Source organism: Myotis lucifugus, unplaced genomic scaffold (assembly GCF_000147115.1).
Source record: "Myotis lucifugus unplaced genomic scaffold, Myoluc2.0 scaffold_711, whole genome shotgun sequence".
NCBI classification, from domain to species: domain Eukaryota; kingdom Metazoa; phylum Chordata; class Mammalia; order Chiroptera; family Vespertilionidae; genus Myotis; species Myotis lucifugus.
In genome coordinates, this window is record NW_005871759.1 from 31,528 (window position 1) to 42,680 (window position 11,153).

Consider the following 11,153-nt stretch of genomic DNA (forward strand, 5'->3'; position numbering starts at 1 on the left):
TGGAATATTGGTTCGTTTGTTGTGCGAAAGTGATACAGGATATATCTGTAACATGGAAATTTATTGCGGCGAAGGAAAGCGATTATTGGAAACGATACAAACAGTAGTGTCTCCATACACTGATTCGTGGTACCATATATATATGGACAATTATTATAATAGCGTCGCAAATTGTGAAGCACTTATGAAAAACAAATTCAGAATATGTGGAACAATCCGGAAAAATCGAGGTATACCTAAAGATTTTCAAACAATTTCTTTGAAAAAAGGTGAAACAAAATTTATAAGGAAAAATGATATATTGTTACAAGTGTGGCAATCAAAAAAGCCTGTATACCTGATTTCTTCGATTCATTCTGCGGAGATGGAAGAAAGTCAGAATATTGACAGAACATCAAAAAAGAAAATTGTCAAACCGAATGCACTCATTGACTACAATAAACATATGAAAGGTGTTGACCGGGCCGACCAATACCTTTCATATTATTCGATATTGCGGAGGACGGTCAAATGGACAAAAAGGTTGGCAATGTATATGATAAATTGCGCATTATTTAATTCTTATGCAGTTTACAAATCAGTGAGGCAAAGAAAAATGGGTTTTAAAATGTTTTTGAAACAAACAGCTATCCACTGGTTGACGGATGATATTCCAGAGGACATGGACATTGTTCCAGACCTTCAACCAGTACCGTCTACTTCTGGAATGCGGGCTAAACCACCTACATCTGATCCACCATGCAGGCTATCGATGGACATGAGAAAGCATACGTTACAGGCAATTGTCGGAAGTGGAAAAAAGAAAAACATTTTGAGAAGGTGTCGCGTATGTTCCGTTCATAAATTGCGCAGTGAGACACGCTACATGTGCAAATTTTGCAATATACCTCTACATAAAGGGGCGTGTTTTGAAAAATATCATACGCTAAAAAACTATTAATTTCTATTTGTTTTGATTTATTATGAAAATTTTATTTTAAACTTTAAAAATATGTGTATATTTTTAGGTAATAAGTATTTTTTGGGTTTTTCGTATTTAGTTTATATATATCGAATTATTTATGTACTGAATAGATAAAAAAATGTCTGTGATTGAATAAATTTTCATTTTTTACACAAGAAACCGAAAATTTCATTTCAATCGAACCCATACTTCAAAAGATATAGGCATTTTAAACTAACTCTGATTTTGCGCGGGAAACCTAAATAATTGCCCGCGCCATCTTATATTTTGGCGGGAAATTCACCCGACACCGTAGTGTTAATCCCTAACTCCAGGGAAACATTCCCACCTGGGGAAACAACCTTTCTCAGGGAGGTAGCTCTGGTTATAATACCTAGTGCTAAAAAAGGGGGAGCAAACATATTAAGAACAGTATGCCATATATGCCAAGTCCCTTGAAACGTATGCTGTGCAGATGTTTCTTCCCTGCAGCCACTGTGTCAAGCAGCAAGGATGGACCGGCTTCCAGCATGATTGAGTTACTAAAGACATCAAGGAAGAAATAAAATGCATCATGGCAACAAACAACAATGAAAACACAACAATCCAAAAGCTATGGGACATAGTGAAAACAGTCTTGAGATGGAAGTACATAGCTCTACAGGCGTACCTCAAAAAACAACAACAACAAAAAACAAAATCTAACCCTACAACTCAAAGAGTTAGAAAGAGAATAACATGATAAGCCCAGTGTAAGCCAAAGGGAGGAAATATTAAAGATCAGAACAGAAATAAATGACATAGAGACCAAAAAAAAAAAAACAATACAAAAGAACAATGAAACCAAGAGCTGACTCTTTAAAGGGATAAACGAAATTGATGAACCTGTAGCTAGGCTCACCAGGAAACAAAAAAAGGGGACCAAAATAAACAAAATCAGAAATGAAAGAGGTGAAGTAATTGACCCTACAGATATACAAAGGATTCTAAAAAAATACTACAAACAACTCTACTCAAACAAACTGGACAACCTCGACAAAAATGGACATATTCCTAGAAAAATACAAGCTTCCCAAACTCAATCAGGAAGAATCAAAAAACCTGAATACGCTGACAACTACTGATGAAATTGAAACAGTAATCAAAAAGCTTCCAGCGAGCAAAAGCCCTGGACCAGATGGCTTCACAGGGGAGTTTTATCAAACATTCAAAGAATAACTAAAACCAATCCTTCTCAGACAATTCCAAAAAATTCAAGAGGATGGCACACTTCCAAGCTCTTTCCATGAAGCCAGCATTATCCTAATTATAAAACCAGATAAAGACACCACAAAAAAAGAGAACTACAGGCCAATATCCCTCATGAACATAGATGCTAAAATCCTCAACAAAATTCTAGCAAATCGGATTCAGCATACATTAGAAAGATCATACACCATGACTAAGTGGGATTTATTCCGGGGATGCAAGGATGGTACAATATCTGCAAATCTATAAATGTGATACATCACATAAAGAAACTGAGACAAAAATCACATAATCATATCAATTGATTCAGAGAAAGCATTTGACAAAATCCAACACCCTTTCTTGGTAAAAACTCTCAGCAAAATGGGAATAGAGGGATCATTCCTCAACACAGTAAAAGCCTTATATGAAAAACCGACAGCCAACATCATACTCAATGGGCAAAAATTAAACTCACTCCCCCTAAGAACAGGAACAAGACAGGAATGCCCACTTTCACCACTCCTGTTCGATATAGTACTGGAAGTGCTAGCCATAGCGATCAAACAAGAAGAAGAAACAAAGGCATCCAAACTGGAAAAGAAGAAGTAAAACTGCCCTTATTCGCAGTTGACATGATAGTATACATAGATAACCCCAAAGACTCCATCAAAAAACTACTAGACCTAATAAATGAATTTGGCAATGTAGCAGGATACAAAATTAACACCATAAAACTATGGTTTTTTTATACACCAGTAATGAACTCACAGAAAGAGAAATGAACAAAACAATCCCATTTAACATTGGACCAACAAAATTAAGATACCTAGGAATAAACTTAACTAAGGACGTAAAAGACCTGCACTCGAAAAACCATAGGACACTCGAAAAAAGAGACCAATGGAACAATATACCATATTCATGGATTGGTAGAATCAACATCATTAAAATGTCCACACTACCTAAAGCAATCTATAGATTCAATGCAATCCCTATTAAAATACCAAGGGTATATTTCAAAGATCTAGAACAAACTCTCCAAAACTTCATCTGAAATAATAAAAAGACCCCAAATAGCCACAGCAATGCTGAGAAAGAAGAACAAAGTTGGAGGGATCACAATACCAGATATCAAGCTATATTACCAAGCCACGGTTCTCAAAACTGCCTGGTACTGGCACAAACACAGACATATAGACCAATGGAACAGAACAGAGAACCCAGAAATTGACCCAAGCCATTATGCTCAATTAATATTTGACAAAGGAGGCAAGAGCATACAATGGAGTCAATAAATGGTGCTGGGAAATTTGGTCTGATACATGCAAAAAAATTGAAACTAGATCACCAACTTACACCATATACAAAATCAAACTGAAAATGGCTAAAGGACTTAAATGTGAAACCATAAAAATCCTACAGGACTCCATAGGCAGCAAAATAGCAGACATATGTCATAGCAGTTTCTTTACAGAAACAGCTCCTAGGGCAAGGGAGACTAAGGAGAAAAAAAAACAAATGGGACTACATGAAAATAAATAGTTTCTGCACAGCAAAAGAAACCACCAAAAAACAAGAAAGCCCATTGCATGGGAGAACATATTTGCCAATGATATTTCCAATAAGGTTTTAATCTCCAAAATTTGCAGAGAACTCATACAACTTAACAAAAAGAAGATAAATGATCCGATCAAAAAATGGGCAAAGGACCTAAATAGACACTTTTTGAAAGAGGACATACAGAAGGCCGAGAGACATATAAAAACATGCTCAAAGTCCCTAATCATTCAAGAGTTGCAAGTCAAAACAACGATACCATCTCACACCTGTCAGAATGGCTATCAACAAATCAACAACAACAAGTGCTGGCGAGGATGTGGAGAAAAAGGAACCCTCGTGCACTGCTGGTGGGGATGCAGACTGGTGCAGCCACTGTGGAAGACAGTATGGAGTTTACTCAAAAAGTAAAAAATGGAACTCCCATTTGACCCAGTAATCCCACTTCTAGGACTATATCCAAAGAAACCAGAAACACCAATCAGAAAGGATATACACACCCCTATGTTTATAGCAGCACAATTTACAATAGCTAAGATTTGGAAACAACCTAAGTGCCCATCAGCAGATGAGTGGATTAAAAAACTATGGTACATCTACACAATGGAATATTATACTACTATAAAAAAGGAACTTTTACCATTTGCAAAAGCATAGATGGACCTGGAGAGCATTATGCTAAGCAAAATAAGCCAGTCGGAGAAAGATAAATATTACATATTCTCACTCATATGTGGGATATAATGATCAACACAATTTGATGAACAAAAATAGATCCAGAGACAAATGGCACGGGAGGTGGGGAAGGGGAGTTATAGAGCAAGCAAAGGACTTGTATGCATGCATATTAGCATAACCAATGGACACACACAGGAGGTGATGGGGGCTTGCCCGGGGTGAGAATGCCTGGCGAGGGGGTCAATCAGGGAAAAAGGAGACATATGTAAAACTTTAGAAAATAATAATAATAAAATAACTGAATGCAATATTCCCAACAAATTTATTTATTATACCCCTAAACTGGAAATAACAAAAACCATAGACAGATCAGTAGATAAAGAGTTTATACACAGAACACAACACTTCTCAGCAATAAAAAATAATAAACATGTCACATAAGCATTAGTGTTCAATCTCAAATAACTGTGCAGCATGAAATAGACCAATATTTGTTAAAGAATACACACCTTATAGTGCTTACAATATTATGAAAAATATGAACTATGTAAAGGAAAGAAAATCAATAAATGCACTTAGGGCTGGGGAATGCAGAAGACAGATTATAAAAGGCAGGAGGTAAATATAGGGTGTGGTAAAGTAGCTTTAGAGTTGTTGGTATGGAAATTAATTAAATAATTAATAAATGATAATACAAGTATACACTCTTCCTGACCATTGTACTTCCATTTGTTGGGCACCATCCCTTGCCCTGAAAGGTCACTGATTCCATTCTAGGACAGGGAACATACTTGCCTGGATGCCATGTACAGGAGGCAGCTATTTGAGATTTCTCATATAACCATTTCTTTCTCTCTCTCTCTTTCTCCCTCTCCCTCTCTCTCCCCGCCCCCGCACCCTTCCTCTCTTTTTAAAATGTCAATGAATATATTTTTTAAATACATAAAATACTTATTTAAAATAGAGAATAAGCTCTTTGTTTTACATACTCAATCTGTAAGCCTCCTTTTGGCCTAACCTATATATGGGTGAGAGATACATTTATTTCACAAGTGAACGTTTTACAGTTTAATCCATTTTTCCTACTCAACAAATAGTACACATTAGAAAAATGCATTTTGTTAAATGACAGTTATAAATATACCTAAATAAAGCCTTAAAAAGTGCTTCCAAATGAAGACTTAGGTATTTATTCTTGTTAAAAATTAAAATGGCAACCCTATATGGGCTCTGCCATCTCTCTCCTAGTTTCCTGGGAGGACCAGCCTTGCCTCATTGGCAGAAAATATTGGCAAGCAGTGAAGACTATTGCTATCAGAATCGGCATGAATGTTGACTAGTTACAAAAGACACATCCTTGGACTGAATACAGGATTATCCTTCCTCTAGCTTTGAGATCTTGCCCGATCAGGAAACCTTTAGGTAAATGCCCGAGATAGGCCAGAGGAATCCAAAAAACAGATTATTTTTCTGCCAATGACTTCATCCATCACGGGGCAGATGCTCAAGACAGAAGCTGCCCCCTAGTGGTCAATGCGCTCCCACAGGAGGAGAGCTGCTCAGCCAGAAGCCAGGCTTACCACTGGTGAGTGCAGCGGCAGTGGCAGGAGCCTCTCCTCTAGCTTTCAGTTCCTGTTTGTTGTGATAACCTTGAGGTGAACACCATAGAGGGGCCCAGGGAATACCCAAAACCATAATTCTTTCCGCAACCAATCACTTCAGCTACAAAAAGAACAAACAAGCTTTACGACTGGGTCATTTATGAATAATGTTGAGAAGAGGCAATTTTCATCCAATATACTGCTGTCTCTTACATTCATTATAAAAAGAGAGTTTGTCCCAATATTAGTTGCACTTCAGCGTTATAACAACTGAAATCAGCCTGTGAAATTTCACACAACATGGCACAGGGCTCCTTTGCAGTATGTAAGACATACTATGAGCAGAGAATATAATCCATATTGTTCACAGAAACACAACAAAGAACTCTTCTTCTGGGTGATCATTGACTTCACCAATAAAACAGGCACCAGGCTAAAAAATTAGAATCAAAAAGTCATGGAGATTTTCCTTAAAGGGCTTGGTCAGCAATAAAAAACAAACCAATATTGGCCAAAGAGTGATTTTTTGCCATTGTTATATGCCTTCCAAAGCACAGAAAGTTTGGGACCCCACCATATCTGTTCCCCTCTCCATGCTGACAGATCACAACTATCCTTTCAAATCATCCCAAGCAATGAATATAACCAACCAAATTAAGGGTACAAAAGCAAAAAACCCTTTACTAAAAGATCATAAACCAGAACAGAGGACAGAAAGCAGTATGTAGGTTGGTGAATTAGAACCTAAAACAACTCCTCAGAGGATAATGTGAGAACAATGACAGAAGCACAAAAAAGGACTGCTCTTCTGGGGGACCACTGACCTCACCAACATTAGAGGCACCAGGCTGCAAATTGGAACCACAAAGTTATGCAAACTTTCTTTCATTGCCTTGGTTAGTGGTATAAAATAAGCCATTATTGGACAAAGAGTGATTTTTCTGACATTACTATAGCTTTCCAAAGCACAGAGTTTGGAACCCCACCATATCTGTTCATCTCAACATGATGATAGATCACAACTTTTGTATCAAATCATCCAGAGAGTGAAATTTAAAAAAAAATAAAAGCTACGAAAGAAAAAAACATCTTGGCAATTTGCAGGTTGGTGAATTAGAAAGTAAAACAATTCACAAAAGCATAATATGAGACCCACAATGTCCCTGAAAGTGGTAGCACTCCTTAGCTGAGGATGGGTGCTCTGGACAAACCCTGGGTCAGATGCATTCCCTAGTCAGAAAAGAAGATCCTGTCAAGAGCTTGAAGTAATCATAATCTCAAGCACAAATGAGAACACAGAATACATTTCCCCTGAGCACACAGGGGTTGTGACTGATGCACACTCTTCAGGGTGAGCCAGGTGTTGGAGGTGAAATATCTTCAGCTACAAATGCTTGCTGTGACATCAACCGGTTAGTAGGTCTGGCCATGTTAGCAAGTACAATGCAGCTCCTTCAAGCCTCACTGTACCTGAAACTTATGAGGAATATATCAGAGTGCATGTTCCATTAAAAAATGTTGAAGTTCAGGAAAATAAGTCCCAAAGAGTCACCTTCAGTGTTGTTAAACTAAGTGAGAAAAATAAAATATTCCCTGCACATTTAACAATTTTCTCCAGTCTGAACTCTCAGGTGTCTAATAAGGCTAGATTTTTGGCTAAAAGACTTACCACATTCAATACACTCATATGGCTTCTCTCCAGTGTGAACTCTGAGGTGTACAGTGAGGTGAGATATTAGATGAAAGGACATCCCATTCTCTATACTCATACAGCTTTTCTCCAGTGTGAACTCTGTGGTGTTGTTTGAGCGTAGACTTATAACTGAAGAACTTGCCACAATCACAGCACTCATTTCACTTGTGGCCACTGTAAACTCTCAGGTGTCTAATAAGGTGAGATTTTTGGCTAAAAGACTGCCCACATTCAGTACACTCATATGGCTTCTCTCCAGTGTGAACTCTCTGGTGTTGTTTGAGGGGAGACTTATCACTGAAGGAATTCTCACAATCACAGCACTCATATTGCTTGTGGCCACTGTAAACTCTTAGGTGTTTAATAAGGTGAGATTTTTGGCTAACTGTCTTCCCATAATCAGTACATCCATATGGCTTCTCTTCAGTGTGAACTCTGAGGTGTAAAGTGAGCTGAGCCTTTCGAGGACAGGACAGCCCACATTCTCTACACTTATAGGGCTTTTCTCCAGTGTGAATCCTCTGGTGTTGTTTGAGGGTACACTCATCCCTGAAGGACTTTCCACAATCAGACCACTCATGGCTTTTCGCCACTGTGAACACTCGGGTGTCTAATATGTTTAGACTTATGCCTAAAAGACGTCCCACATTCAGTACATTCATATGGCTTCTCTACAGTGTGAACTCTGAGGTGTACAGTGAGGTTAGACCTTTGAGGAAAGGACATCCCACATTCTCTACACTCATATGGCTTCTCTGCAGTGTGAACTCTCTTGTGTTAAATCAGGTTAAAGATTCGTCTAAACACTTTCCTACATTTGTTACACTCATAAACCAGTTCTCCAGAACACACACCCTGACACTGAACAACTTTCAGGTTGTGGCTGGCAGCATTTTCACATTCACCCCACTGGCGATGACTTTTTCCATCAAGAAATTCCTGTGAAATCTCACTGCCATAGGGGAGCTCCTCAGTGCTGAGTGGCCTGGTGCTGGGGAAGCTCTGAGTTGTATTGCAAGTCTTCCCCAACCTCCCTGCTGGTTGAAGGCACCGAAGGTAAGTAGAAGCTGCACCTTCTCAAAAAGGAAGCCCTTTCTATAGCTTGTTTCCAGGGCCCCTGTCCACATTCATTCCTCTGTTGCTATTGAGGGTTTGCATTTAAACAGAAGTCTCCAACACATGCGTCACTACAGAAGGCTTTCTGCTCAAAGTATGCTGCATGTGACCCAGTCAGGTGCAAAATACCTTTTAACACAGAGAAACACTGCTTACACAGAGGGATCTTCTGTGTGCTTGGAGGTGCCTTAGAAGCCCTGACCTGCGACCCTTCTTTAATAGATACACTCTGATCAGAACAGGCCTTATCACCATTGATTTTATGCCAACAACCTAAAAAGTGAAAAAGGGTAAGGAGCCCTGACCAGTTTGGCTCAGTGGATAGAGTGCCAGCCTGCGGACTGAAGGGTCCCAGGTTCAATTCCGGCCAAGGGCATGTACCTCAGTTGCGGGCACATCCCCAATAGGGGCTGTGCAGGAGGCAGCTGATCCATGTTTCTCTCTCATTAATGTTTCTAACTCTCTATCTCTCTCTCTTCCTCTCTGTAAAAAATCAATAAAATATATTTTTAAAAAAAGAAAAAGGGTAAGGAAATGAATGTTGAATGTGGTGACAGAAGGAAGTTCCATTACAAAAGTGTGTTACACATCACACGTTGGTTCCATGCAATTGTCTAAAAATAAGAGATGTGCAGAAGGATTAAAAAGAGGCTCTTGTGACTTTTTGGGCTAATGAACATCACAACACAGGGAGGCCTCACCAGAAATATGACAAAAACATGGCAAGCACCACATGGATGAGAATATGGATCTCCAGCTAATACTTCAACTAACAGCATTCAGCATGGCTTGTCTGCTGGGGACTAGGGCGAGCAACGCAAGAGGTTGGTTCCGTCTTACTCCAAGAAAAATTCAATAAAGGAGTAGCTGGTTTCAAAGACTACTTAGCACATATGTGCACCTCATAACACATGTGCAAGTCAATGTTGCAGAATACTGCAGAGGCACCAGTGCAGAGGAACAGGTGATGAAGAGGTGAGCAGTCAGCACTGGGCCAGAGCAACACAGCTTGCTATATATAGTATTCAGGGAAGAGTATATAACAAACAATTGACGTAAGGTCTTACAAGAACAGCCCATGGTTCATGCAAGTAAAGACCATAACTTGGCATAGGTCACCATAAAGAACCTTTACTTAGACAAAGAGTGCAGAAGTTGCAGCCATGAGTGTGGACACTGTCAGCCTCCCATGAAGAGAAAGTGCAAGCTGGGAACCGTTAAGCTCACTGCAAGACTCCTGACTTTCTAGTTCCTATACTTTTTGAGGTTACGGGTGTTAGGGATGTTCCTGGGGTGCTTTGCTCAGGACTCTCCATCCAGCTCATCCATGGCAGCCACAGCACTTTTAACAAGACAGTGGGGAAAATCAGCAAAGGCCATGTTCTTGCTGTGGGAGAGAAAGCTACGAGTGAGGAATAAAGGAAGAGAGGGGCATCACCTCAGGACACTGGGAGAACATCAAGGTCTTACCTACAGATGACACAAGTGCAAACACTTCCACCATCACACTACAGTACAGAAGTCTCTGAGCCTCATCAAGGAGTCCCCACTCCTTCTGAGAGAAGACAATGGCCACATCTTCAAAGTTCATATACTGTCATAATGGGGTCAGTACAGCCCAAGATGAGATTCACTCCCATGATTGTATGTCTGTCATACTCCCCACCCTCCACATCCATCTCTGTCCACTCCACACATCAGAGAAAATACCAGGCCTTCATCCCATGAAAGCCACTGTCTTCTTATATTCCTACTGACATTTTGTCTTCCCACTATAATAAAGGCATTTGAGCAGATAAAAGACACCTGAGCTCTGGACCGCCTGTGTACACAACACTGACTTTGATCAACAGAGTGGGTGTCAAAACCATAGGTTAGAGAGAGATCCTGGCCATAAAGATAGTGTGAGTGATTGGATACTGGTCTTGTCAGGCAATACCCTCAGATTGTTTCTCAAAGACACCAAATACAAGGCATCACACTTCACCCTCTTGACCCCAACCGCAAGGTGCTGAGGCCATAGCTTTGCACTACCTGTTGCAGAGTTCTTTGAACAACACTTCTCTCACACAGCTTCATTCCCAGAAGCACAACAGCAAAGGTAATGCAAATTTGCTGTGGTGAGGATGAATTGTTTCCTAATCACCTTTTTTTCCAAAATTATACTTCACCATCCCCATAATCTCTTACCCCTTACCCATGCCAGTGGAGATTTGTAGCCTGTGTAACACTGATGCATGCTATGTCACTCCTATTAACCAGGGTGTCATCCCCAACAACAAAAGGCAGGTGGTTAGTGAAATGGCACCTAAGCTCTGTGCCAAAACACCCCTTT

At 39.7% G+C, this 11,153-nt stretch overlaps 1 pseudogene; it reads right to left on the reverse strand.

The window, feature by feature from the left end:
• Nucleotides 1-10,409, reverse strand: part of LOC102431026 — a 20,862-nt pseudogene extending 10,453 nt beyond the window's left edge.
• Between the last annotated feature and the right edge of the window lie 744 nt (nt 10,410-11,153).